Raw genomic sequence first — 10,907 nt, forward strand, 5'->3', positions numbered from 1 at the left:
TTGTCCCAATGTCCCTTTGGCTTGGCTGCCTTACTGGCTCGCAGACCCATGGCTTCCACAGCAGATCTTGAGCCAAACATTTCCCCCCATTTTATGTTCTGGTGGATTTAAGCAAAATGTTGACACTGAAACCAGCTAATAGAGATTGAAACATATATGTCCCCTGGAAGAAGAATTATAGCTAAGTGGTAGAACATCTGTTTTGCTTACAGGTCCATAGCTGTCAACTTTTCCCTTTTCTTGCAAGGAATCCTATTCGGAATAAGGGAATTTCCCTTTAAAAAAGGGAAACGTTGACAGCTATGTACAGGTCCCATTTTCAACATCTTCAAGTAAGGCTGGGAATGTTCCAGTCCAAAATGTTGAAGAGCTGCTGTTGATCAGTGTATTCTGTCTGAGCTAGATGTGTTAAATGTATGTACTGTAAGCGAGATCACTAAAGTAATGCAGATGGAATCCAGAGAGAAAGCTGCTGATCACACTTTACTGGGTAAAAACTGAACAAAAACTGTGTGTAACCTTGGGGGAAAGGAACAGAGAGGTCTTGGTTTTCTCACTTCAGGCCTTGGACAGAGCAGAAAGACATTCAACCAGACATACAGATGAAAGCTCTTGAACTACTCAGCCAATCAGAGCACATGCTACCTCAGTAAACGTCATGCCACTCTGCCTAGTTGCTAAGCAACACCTCTACTCATCCTCTTGGTTAGTTCACTTTAACACTAACAGAATGTACTGTAAAGTTATACACAGAGTGATCTCTGCTGCTGCACTTCCAACAGATATAAGTGTCCAATGTTAGTCATACAGTTCTACAGAATGACATTTATAGCAGCCTTTCGGGGCTGGTGTCAGGTCCTTGTCAGGGGCACACATCCCAACAGGGTCCCACTGCTGACCCTGGAAACTAGAGAGACCATGAAAATGAAAGGGCAATATCAACAGCAAGGAGGAGGAAATGGAGTTTCTGAGAGTGGGGCTTACCTTGATGACATCTAGCCCAATGCCCCCACCTAAAAACCCAGAGCCAGATGAAATATTAAGAAGTTATCTGGAAGGGACAAAATAGAGATGGAGATTTACCAGACACAGCTCATAGTAAACTGAGTATTAGAGCATAGCTAAGAGGTTTGAACACTTATGTTTGATGGTTTGATTCCATATACTGTACATATTGTGAGTATTGGGATGTGATGGCCTCATTCTGGGTCGCCTATCAGAAGTCTTGTTGTTGTTTCCCACCCAGGACTGCTTGGATGAAATTCAAAGCCAGGCAGGGCATTTCAAATTGACATTAATTACACATAATTAATTTCCAATGCTGGGAGCATAATCCATAATGAATTATGCATGCAAGATCTGTAGCTACTCTTATGTTTGGGAACTGATCCTGTCTCTGTGTATGTGCCTGTGTATTCTCAAGTTAACTCCTAGTTCCTAACCTGCTTTAGAAGCCTGTGATTTATGCAGAGGGACTGTTGCTTTCTTGTTATTTTTTTTAACTGGGAGGATGTCGCATCTCAGTCGTAGTGCACCTCCTGCTTTTAAAAAGTTGAAAAAGAAGGCACAGCTGCTTTATATGTTAGCCTTCCTTGATATAATCTGCAACGATCAGAAAGACCAGAATGCAAGTCTACCTTCTTTGCAAGTAGTGAAATGAGGTTGGTTCTTTGTGTCCCAGTTCATAAGTACACAGGAAAAGCCTGGCTTCTGGATCCGGCTAAAGGTCCATCTCATTCATCACCATGTTCTCTTTGTGGCCAATCAGAAGCCTGCAAGGAGCCTACAAGCAGGACTTGACCATTACTGCACTTTCCACACTTGTGATTCCCAACCACTGACATTCAGAAGTACAGTGGAGGTAGAACATAAGCATTGAAGCATAATGGCATAATTTTCAATATTTGCAAGATGAATAAAGAGATATGTGTATGTATATTCTACATTATTTGAAGGCAGAAACTCCTCATAGTGGAGTAAACATGCAAGTGATAGAATCGACCATGTTTCTATGGAAACAGCTCGTGAGTATTCAGTAAATCTTAACTTGCATATCTATTTGGAAGTAAATTCCATTGATTTTGGTGGGATTGCTTTTAAATAAGTGTGCATATTGTTTCCTAGAGATTCCTACCATTCTCACACCAAAGAAAATGTGTTTCTTTGTTTCCCCAAGAAAGGGAATTATTATCATATAATGACATACTCCGAAACATGTCTAATTCCGCCTCCCATTTTTTCCAACCACACAATATCTGCTTTCCAGCTGCACCTAACTTCCCCCAAAACAACTGGTCCTTATTTCCATATTAGCAAAGGAACAGGGTCCTCTAAGGGCAGCACGGTAGCTGTGAGGGTGCAGGATAGTCAGATGGTACATACAGCTATTCTCCTGAGAAGGGTAGAGCCAAGGGGCTCAGGATGAATAGCTGGGGGCAGGCGCTGCCATCACTGCTGGAGGCAGTTGCCCACTTTGCTGAATGCTAAAGCTGGCTCTGGTAGGAGGCCCACTCGAGGAGGGGCCCCCACTGTGGGAAACTTGCCTGCAAAACCAGGTGTGGTACAGATGTCAACCCCCCTGCTGGTGACATTTTAAGAGGCCTTTCCCTATATCTCAGAGCTGTGCGACGCCTGTCAGGCCTTCTGAACAACCCACATCTGAAAGAGCTTGTTCATTTCTTCACCAAACTGGCTGTCTGCCTGGGAGGCAGACCCTTTCGCTACGGTGAAGAAGAGGACAAAAAGAGAGGAAGGCTCAGCTTGACAGATACTGCAAAGGCCTTGGCTTGATGACTGGTTACCAAGGCAACGAGGCTTTCCCTGGAATAATTGCTTGCTACGCAGACAACACCTGCCCCTCCCCCCCTGTTTCATTAGAAGATGCATAATATGCCACATATAAAAATCTCTGCATCACACGTAAGCAAGGCTACACAACTGGTCCTCTTAGCAAAGCATTAGGCGGCGGGATCTATTCATATACAGTGGTACCTCTACTTATGTTCACCTCCGGTTATGTATTCTTTGGGTTATGTACGCGGCAAACCTGGAATTATTTTCCCTGGTTTCGCCGCACGCACATGCACAGAAGCGCACCTCTGGTTGCGAATTCTTCGGGATCTGCCCAGAGCTCTGAAACGGATCCTGTTCGCAACCGGAGGTACCACTGTACATTCATGACCCTAGTTCAAGATTGTCCCATAGATCTGGGATGAATGAAAAGAAAATTTCTTTTTTTGTTGTTCTTACTAATGCAAAATATGTATGACAATTTCCTGCCCTATATGAGCCCCGTACAAAAGACCTCAAGCGGCCCACGATCATATCAAAGCATAATAAAATGTAAGAAAGTAGAAAATGCTATAGTGGCAAAATTAAACTTGATAGGCTATGTGTGGGAGTGTCCCTATTTTCCAGGGACAGTTCCAGATTTACAGACGCTGTCCTGGTTTCTGATTTGATCCCGGAATGTCCTGCTTTTCCTTAGGACATCCCTATTTTCAGCTGGAAAATGTTGGAGGGTATGGAGTTATCAGACCCCAAGCCATCTGAAGGGATGGGAAGTTTTTTTAATGTTTAATATTTAATTATGTTATTTTAGGTGTTGGCAGCTGCCCAGAGTGGCTGGGGCAACCCAGTCAGATGGGCGGGGTATAAACAGTAAAATTATTATTATGGAATACAGGAGGATGTTGGAGGCTATGTGGTGTCTTTCTATTTGTGCAACAGGACTTCTGGTTTCTAATTCTTCCTCTTCAGACCTAGGTGTTCAGAGCAGACCTAGGTGTTATACAAGGGGCTGTGGCTGGGGGGGGGGGAGAGACGGGACAGGAAGGAGAAGCCCCTTTGCCTCAGAGGATACCCACTTGCACTGTGCTGCCTGTCACCCATGGTATAGTTACTGCATCAAAATAAAAACCCTTTGACATCTATTTTGCAATTTATTTATTTTTAAGAAGAAAAGGAAATGACAGTAGTAAAACTGCAATTATCTGTGGAGGATTTTGGTCTAAGAGAGGCTATCAAGGACGTCTCTCCCCCCTTCCCAACAACACTTTAAAAAGCTGCCACTATATCTAATATAGGTCTTAGATGAGTATTTCGATGGACATTCTCTTATAAAGGAATCCCAATTCCTACGGGGTGTCCAAGACTCCTGTGGAAGAACCTTCATCTCAAGGGCAATTTAAAATTCATTGGCTGCATTTACCTGAGAGTAAGCACCATTGAACATAATGGGGCTTTTCTTAGTAGACATGTATAGGATTACACACAGTGGCAGTTAGGGTTGTCATGTGTTTTGGGAAACGTCCAGACTGTTTCTATTTTTGGATAGGATTCCATCGCATCCCGGCAAATTCAGACTGTGCAGTTGTAGTTGGTTGGGAGGCTTCATGCAACAAGCCCCCCTCCCGCAAAGACCAGAATTTTTGAAATAAGGAAAGTAATGGGAAAATGCACTGGGAAATCACTTGCTTTAAGGGTGTCCAAATTCACACTTCAGAGTAAAGCTCCTCCGAATGTTTCCTTTAAGAAGAAGGGAATTTCATTTCCTCCCAGGCACATTCTGCAGCTATTGCTATAGTAACTTCTTACACTCCTGGGTTCATTATGAATGGCAGTGGGGGAATCGCCCCCCCCCTCCTTGCACAGAAGCTCTATTCACACCCCACTGGCTGAAACATGCTTGGAGGGCTGTTTTTCTTTTTAACCATGGAAAGAACCTTGCTTTGTGCCTGGGGGCCTCGCTGTGGGAACTCCCTCCCGGGGGCTCATGCATGTTATCAGCAGAGAAGGAGGAGAAAGGGTAATCTTGGATCTGTTTCTGCAGTACAGGGGACGCCTCAATGCCCTGTGTTCTGTGGAGTTTTGCAAGGCTGAAGAAACCAGTTACATAGGATTGATTCTCCTTGATTCTCATTTTAGTGTTTAAAGAGCCTGTTGCCTGCCATCAATAATATAATATCAGATAATATCAGATAATATCACCCGGGACGCGGGTGGCGCTGTGGGTAAAGGCCTCAGTGCCTAGGACTTGCTGATCGAAAGGTCAGCGGTTTGAATCCCCGCGGCGGGGTGCGCTCCCGTTGCTCAGTCCCAGTGCCTGCCAACCTAGCAGTTCAAAAGCACCCCTGGGTGCAAGTAGATAAATAGGTACCACTTTATAGCGGGAAGGTAAACGGCATTTCCGTGTGCTGCGCTGGTGCTGGCTCGCCAGAGCAGCTTCGTAACGCTGGCCACGTGACCCGGAAGTGTCTCCGGACAGCGCTGGCCCCCAGCCTCTTAAGTGAGATGGGCGCACAACCCTAGAGTCGGACACGACTGGCCCACACAGGCAGGGGTACCTTTACCTTTACCTTATTATCTGATATCTGTGACTGGGAAATCACTGTCTTTTGGGGACCCCTTGACAAATTTTGTGGGAAAGCATCCCTACCAATATATGACAAGCACCCACTATTTGTAGTTTCCAGAAACTATTGAAGACAAGATTCTCTAGCTGGATGAGGGGAGGTGGAAATTAGGTCTGTGCCTTAGGTGTTTATTTGTATTGTTTTAAAGCCATATTTAGTCATTTTAATGAGTGATTGTACTTTACATTGAAAAATATATATGAAAAGGCCTTTAGCTGACTGAGCCTTTTTCTGGCTTAGTTTAGTCCAGGTTCAACCCCTAAGCCGTCTGAAGGCAATTCTATATAGGGAAGGTTTTTTTAAATGTTTAATGCTTTATTATTTTTGTTTATATGTTGGAAGCTACCCAGAGTGCTGGGGCAACCCAATAAGATGTGTGGGGTATAAGTAGTTAAATTATTGTTATGGAATGGGACGTCCCTGTTTTCATCAGAGAAATGTTGGAGGGTATGGGAATCTCAGACCAGCGGGGGAATGTCTCTTCTCAGCCACAACCCCTCTCAGCAAGACAAAGGCGCCTCAGGATGTCAAGCTGGGGTGGAACTGAACATGGTGGCTGCAGGGCTTCAGTGCCCAGCATCTCCTCCTCTGCCTCCTCCTGGCACCACCAATGGTGGGAGGCTGCTTCTGCCCACCTTCCCCTCCACGGCAGCAGCAGCAGGAGAAGGAGCTGGCCACTGGAGCTGTGCTGTGTTTGCTCTGCGCTCAGCTCTGAAGAAGAAGACGACTTTGGATTTGATATCCCGCTTTATCACTACCCTAAGGAGTCTCAAGGACACGGGTGGTGCTGTGAGTTAAACCACAGAGCCTAGGACTTACTGATCAGAAGGTCAGCGGTTCGAATCCCCGTGACGGAGTGAGCTCCTGTTGCTCGGTCCCTGCTCCTGCCAACCCAGCAGTTCAAAAGCACGTCAAAGTCTAAATAGATAAATAGGTGCCGCTCCGGCGGGAAGGTAAACGGCGTTTCCGTGAGCTGCTCTGGTTTGCCAGAAGCGGCTTAGTCATGCTGGCCACATGACCCAGAAGCTGTACGCCGGCTCCCTCGGCCAATAAAGTGAGATGAGCGCCGCAACCCCAGAGTCGGCCATGACTGGACCTAATGGTCAGGTGCCCCTTTACCTTAAGGAGTCTCAAAGCTGCTAACATTCTCTTTTCCCTTCCTCCCCCACAACAAACACTCTGTGAGATGAGTGAGGTTGAGAGACTTCAAAGAAGTGTGACTAGCCCAGGGTCACCCAGCAGCTGCAAGTGGAAGAGCGGGGATGCAAACCTAGTTCACCAGATTACAAGTCCACTGCTCTTAACCACTACACTACACTGGCTCTCACTGGCTCTGTGCTCAGTCTCCTCAACATTTGGGGGGCGGTCCCTTGCCAAAAGATATTGAAGGGGCCCCAAACAGCTCAGCCCCCAGGAGCTGGTGTCCCTGCCCCAGGACACACTCCTCACTGGCGCTGCTATGCTTCCTCTTTGCCTGGATGGAGGGTAAGGTGTGCACAGGTGTGTAGAAATGGGCCTGCTGTACAAAGGTACAGTGGCCCCTACAAAAGATGCCCCCATAGAAATGTGGCCCTCAATCTGAAAAAGGTTCCCCACCCATATACCAGGCAGTTGAGGAAAGCAATATGGAATTGGAGGTGCAAAGGTGTGCTATCTGCTGTAGCTTCCAGCAGAGATGAATGCAGTTAATGTATTCCTTGAAACATTGGTTGAATTAAAGTCACAGCAGCAGAAAGCAGACTGGACTGCGAGTGGATGCAGTGAAATCATTTAAGCATTCTGCTGCATGCACAAACCCTGATTTTGCATGTTTTTCATAGTGCCAGGTTAAATCAAAAGCTACATGTGCTCCATATGGATTTTTAAAGAATAAATCTTTGAGCCACAGTGATCATCAGCCAGTTTGCTCCCTGAACCTTTCTTCAAAACTCTTTGATTTTTCATTCTGGTCTTGCTTGGTAGTGAGTACAGTATGGGATTTGGTGGGACAGGATGATAACATTATTTGAAAATTAGCCTTTAAAGTTTTATACATCTGCATTTTCTTTTGTTTGCGCTGCTAAACTGCCATCCTTGGATTTGTCTCTTTGACATTGATGACTTTTTATATGCAAAGGAATTCAGTCCTGCATCTGACCAGATTGCATGTTTACTCATTAGCAAAGCAAATAAGAAAATTGCAGAACATATGTTTGACATTAATCCAACTCATCTGCTTCTGAGACAAAAATGGCAAACAATTTAGTCCTTTTTTCCTCTCACCCCCATCTCTTACTTACAAGCTGTTGGTTGGAAACTATGAAATGTTATACAGTGTTTCTTTTTTAAGATAAAATGGTAGTTGAGTTTTCTGAGCTAGAACCCCATCATGTGTTCATTCATTTCCATGTGGAGAAACCTCCTGACCCTGTTAAGAATGAGAAAATTTCCCAATTTCTGGTGGGTGTGTCTTCAGGCCTTTCTATATGGCCCGAAAGATTTTGCATACTGACATTCCTTGAACAAAACCAAAATGAACTGAAGAGCAGTATACTATTATTTGCTTGGATATCAGAAGGGGCTGCTACTGATTTATTTCCATAGCCACAAGATGTGATTTGGGTAGCATAACCACCATAAACCTCATGTAGTCTTTACCAACTGCTGAAGCAATTAAGACCCTATACTGTAGTTAATTCAGCTACAATGGCAGGCCTTTGCATTGGATAGCTGTAATGTTTGCTCATATAACCACCTTGGTCAGGGGTGGTCACTATGCAAGGAAAAAGAGGTTCATTGGATCTTAGTGGATGGAGGACCGGCAGACCATTAGAAGAAAGCCCTGTTTAGGGAAGTTTTTAAAGTTTGAAGTTTTATTCTGTTTTCATTGTTCTGTTGGGAGCTGCCCAGAGTGGCTGGGGAACCCCCCCCCCAGATGGGTGGGGTATAAATAATACAATTATTATTATTATTATTATTATTATTATTATTATTATTATTATTAGGCAAATGTTAGCAAAGAGACATATTAACATTATAGAATAGAATCTAATAACTAACATAAACTATAAAGCCAATAATAACTAATATGAAATATAAAACTAATAACATAGGCAATAAGCAAAGAAATAACAGAGATATAATCACAGAATAGTTTCAGCTGCATGTCTTCCCTAGCCATTGGAGATCCCTGGTGCTTCTGGTGGGCAGACAATTTTTCACTTGGGCTCACAACCTATGTTCACATTACGGAATTCATATCAATATCTCAATGTCTTATCAAACTGCTGTCTCTTATATAGTTTATAGAGGGGGTCCTGTGCCAAGCCGATAGCAGGTGGTTTATGCTGTAATCATTTCCCCATACTTTGAGGTCCGCACCTGAGTGGCCCCAGGGCAAGGTCAGCCTTCGCTTGTGTTCCTTCTTTATCTCTGCAGCTGGTCCAGAACAAGGTCACTTGTTTGATAGCTGGCCAAGCCAGGATATTGCACCAGATGTAAATAATAAAAGCTACAGTTACATTGAAAACAGGAGCACCATCTACTGGCTGTTTCCCTAGCAACACAATAGCTCAGTTGGCTACAGCGCGGTTCTGATAATGCCAAGGTTGCAGGTTTGATCCCCGTATGGGACAGCCGCATATTCCTGCATTGCAGGGGGTTGGACTAGATGATCCTTAGGGTCCCTTCCACCTCTCCAATTTTATGATTCTATGTTCTTCTTTGGAACTGAAACAAAGATCAAATGCTAAAGTGTCATTTCAGAATCAGCAGAACATCAGTGTGCACCATAAAGCACATTTGAAGAACAACCCCCCCCCCCAGGAATGCTGCGAACCGTTGTTTGCTAAGGGTGCTGGGAATTGCAGTTCTGTGAGGGGTAAGCTACAGTTCCCAGGATTCTTTGTGCTTTAAATTCATGTTGTGTACAGAGGCGTACCTGGGGTTGGCGAAACCAGTGCCCATCATAGGTGTACGGCATAGATGTATGTGGCGATGTGACACTGCTGATGCGGTGAGATAAAACATGGGAGAAGCTTGCCATCCTTCTCACACTGAGGCACAAAGGTGTGCGATCTTTTTTCACCCTTCCTACTCCCCCCCCCCCGGATGCTTCAAGTACTTGGTCACATTAAATATAGTAATTTCCAATGTGGCTATTGTAATAAAGTGGTTTTTCTTTGGGTTGTGTATGTGCACGGGCTGATACAGCTCCTTTCCAAGGGTGCAACGGACCCTAGCTATATACACGGCAGCACTGATATTTGCTGCTGGGGGGGAAACGTGTATAGAATTGATCCAGTCTCTATCACAAGTTTGACTAAAATAAGCATGAATGATACCACTAAATATTTTTATCTGAAAATTATAGTGATAAGCATTCCATACAAAGGCCACTGATTCTTTCCCCCTTTTTCAAGCAGTGAATTGCTTGTAAATCTTTGTTCTGCTTACAGCCAATGGAATCCTAGAGGGGTGGTACCATCTTTTTTTATTATTATTATAAAAAAAACCCTTTTCTCCGCTAATAAAATGCAGTTTTGTTCTCAGCACGGCATGCAACTCCTTTAGAGAAGAATGAATGTCAGGCATCTAAGAGTGTGTCAGAGAAGCTGGGATTGCTAAAAACGACAGGGCTAATGAGGATTTAAGTACTCCTGACACCTTCTTTCTTGGAGCAAGGGGAGACAATAGAGCAAGCTACATGGTGAACAAAGGGTTTCATCCAACATGGATCCAAGTTAGGCTGTTCATTCAAAACAGATGATTTCTCCCAAAGAATCCTGGGAACTGTGGTTTGTTAAGGGTGCTGTAACTCTGTGAGGGGGAAACTACAGTTGCCAGGATCCTTTGGGGGAAATAAACATTTTTGTTTAGGCAAGCGTCTCCAGATATGTAGAATGTTGGCATGTGTTTTAATCCAGTTTTTAGGTGATCACTGATGATAGACCTTTTTGAATCTTTTAAATAGTTCTTTTTAACCGATTTTACTGTTAGTTTTATTGTTCTATTCTTTTTTTTTTACTGCTTTTGGGTATATAAATATTGTAAAATAAATAAATGGTGTGTACACAGCCTGAGTCATTTCCATTAGGAAGCTGCCTTGTACTGAGGCAGACCGTTTGGTCCATCTAGCTCAGCATGGTCTACAGGATTTCAGACAGGTGTCTCTCCCAGAACTAACCTTGAGATGGAGGGGATGGAATCCAGGACCTTTCACTTGCAACACAGGTGCTCTGCTACCCCCGTACTACTGTCCTCTCCTGTTGATTTCAATGGACCTACCCTGAATAGAACTTCATTGGATGCAAGCCACAATATTGGACAAAACAATCCAATGGGATCTGGAGCCGGTTGAATTAACCTCTAGGCACTCCCCCCTGAAAACACAGACAGTGAAGTACTGTCAAAAAGATAAACAGCAAATATTTATTTAATTGTTTGTGGCTTTTTGACCTTTAGCCAAAAAGGCTTACAAAAAAATTAATGTCAAGGTGCTCTGTGCCTCTACAC

The 10,907-nt window shown here is 44.1% G+C and overlaps 1 long non-coding RNA gene across 1 annotated transcript; it reads right to left on the minus strand.

Annotated features, from left to right (window-relative positions):
- Positions 1-545: 545 nt before the first annotated feature.
- On the minus strand, positions 546-2,761 carry LOC310832457. The gene is made up of 3 exons (XR_014558312.1): positions 2,657-2,761; positions 985-1,051; positions 546-900 (listed from the first exon to the last, which is right to left on the minus strand). It is a non-coding gene; the product is annotated as an uncharacterized lncRNA (long non-coding RNA).
- Between the last annotated feature and the right edge of the window lie 8,146 nt (positions 2,762-10,907).

Source organism: Podarcis gaigeae, assembly GCF_964106915.1.
Source record: "Podarcis gaigeae genome assembly, chromosome: 15".
In the NCBI taxonomy this organism is placed as follows: Eukaryota; Metazoa; Chordata; class Lepidosauria; order Squamata; family Lacertidae; genus Podarcis; species Podarcis gaigeae.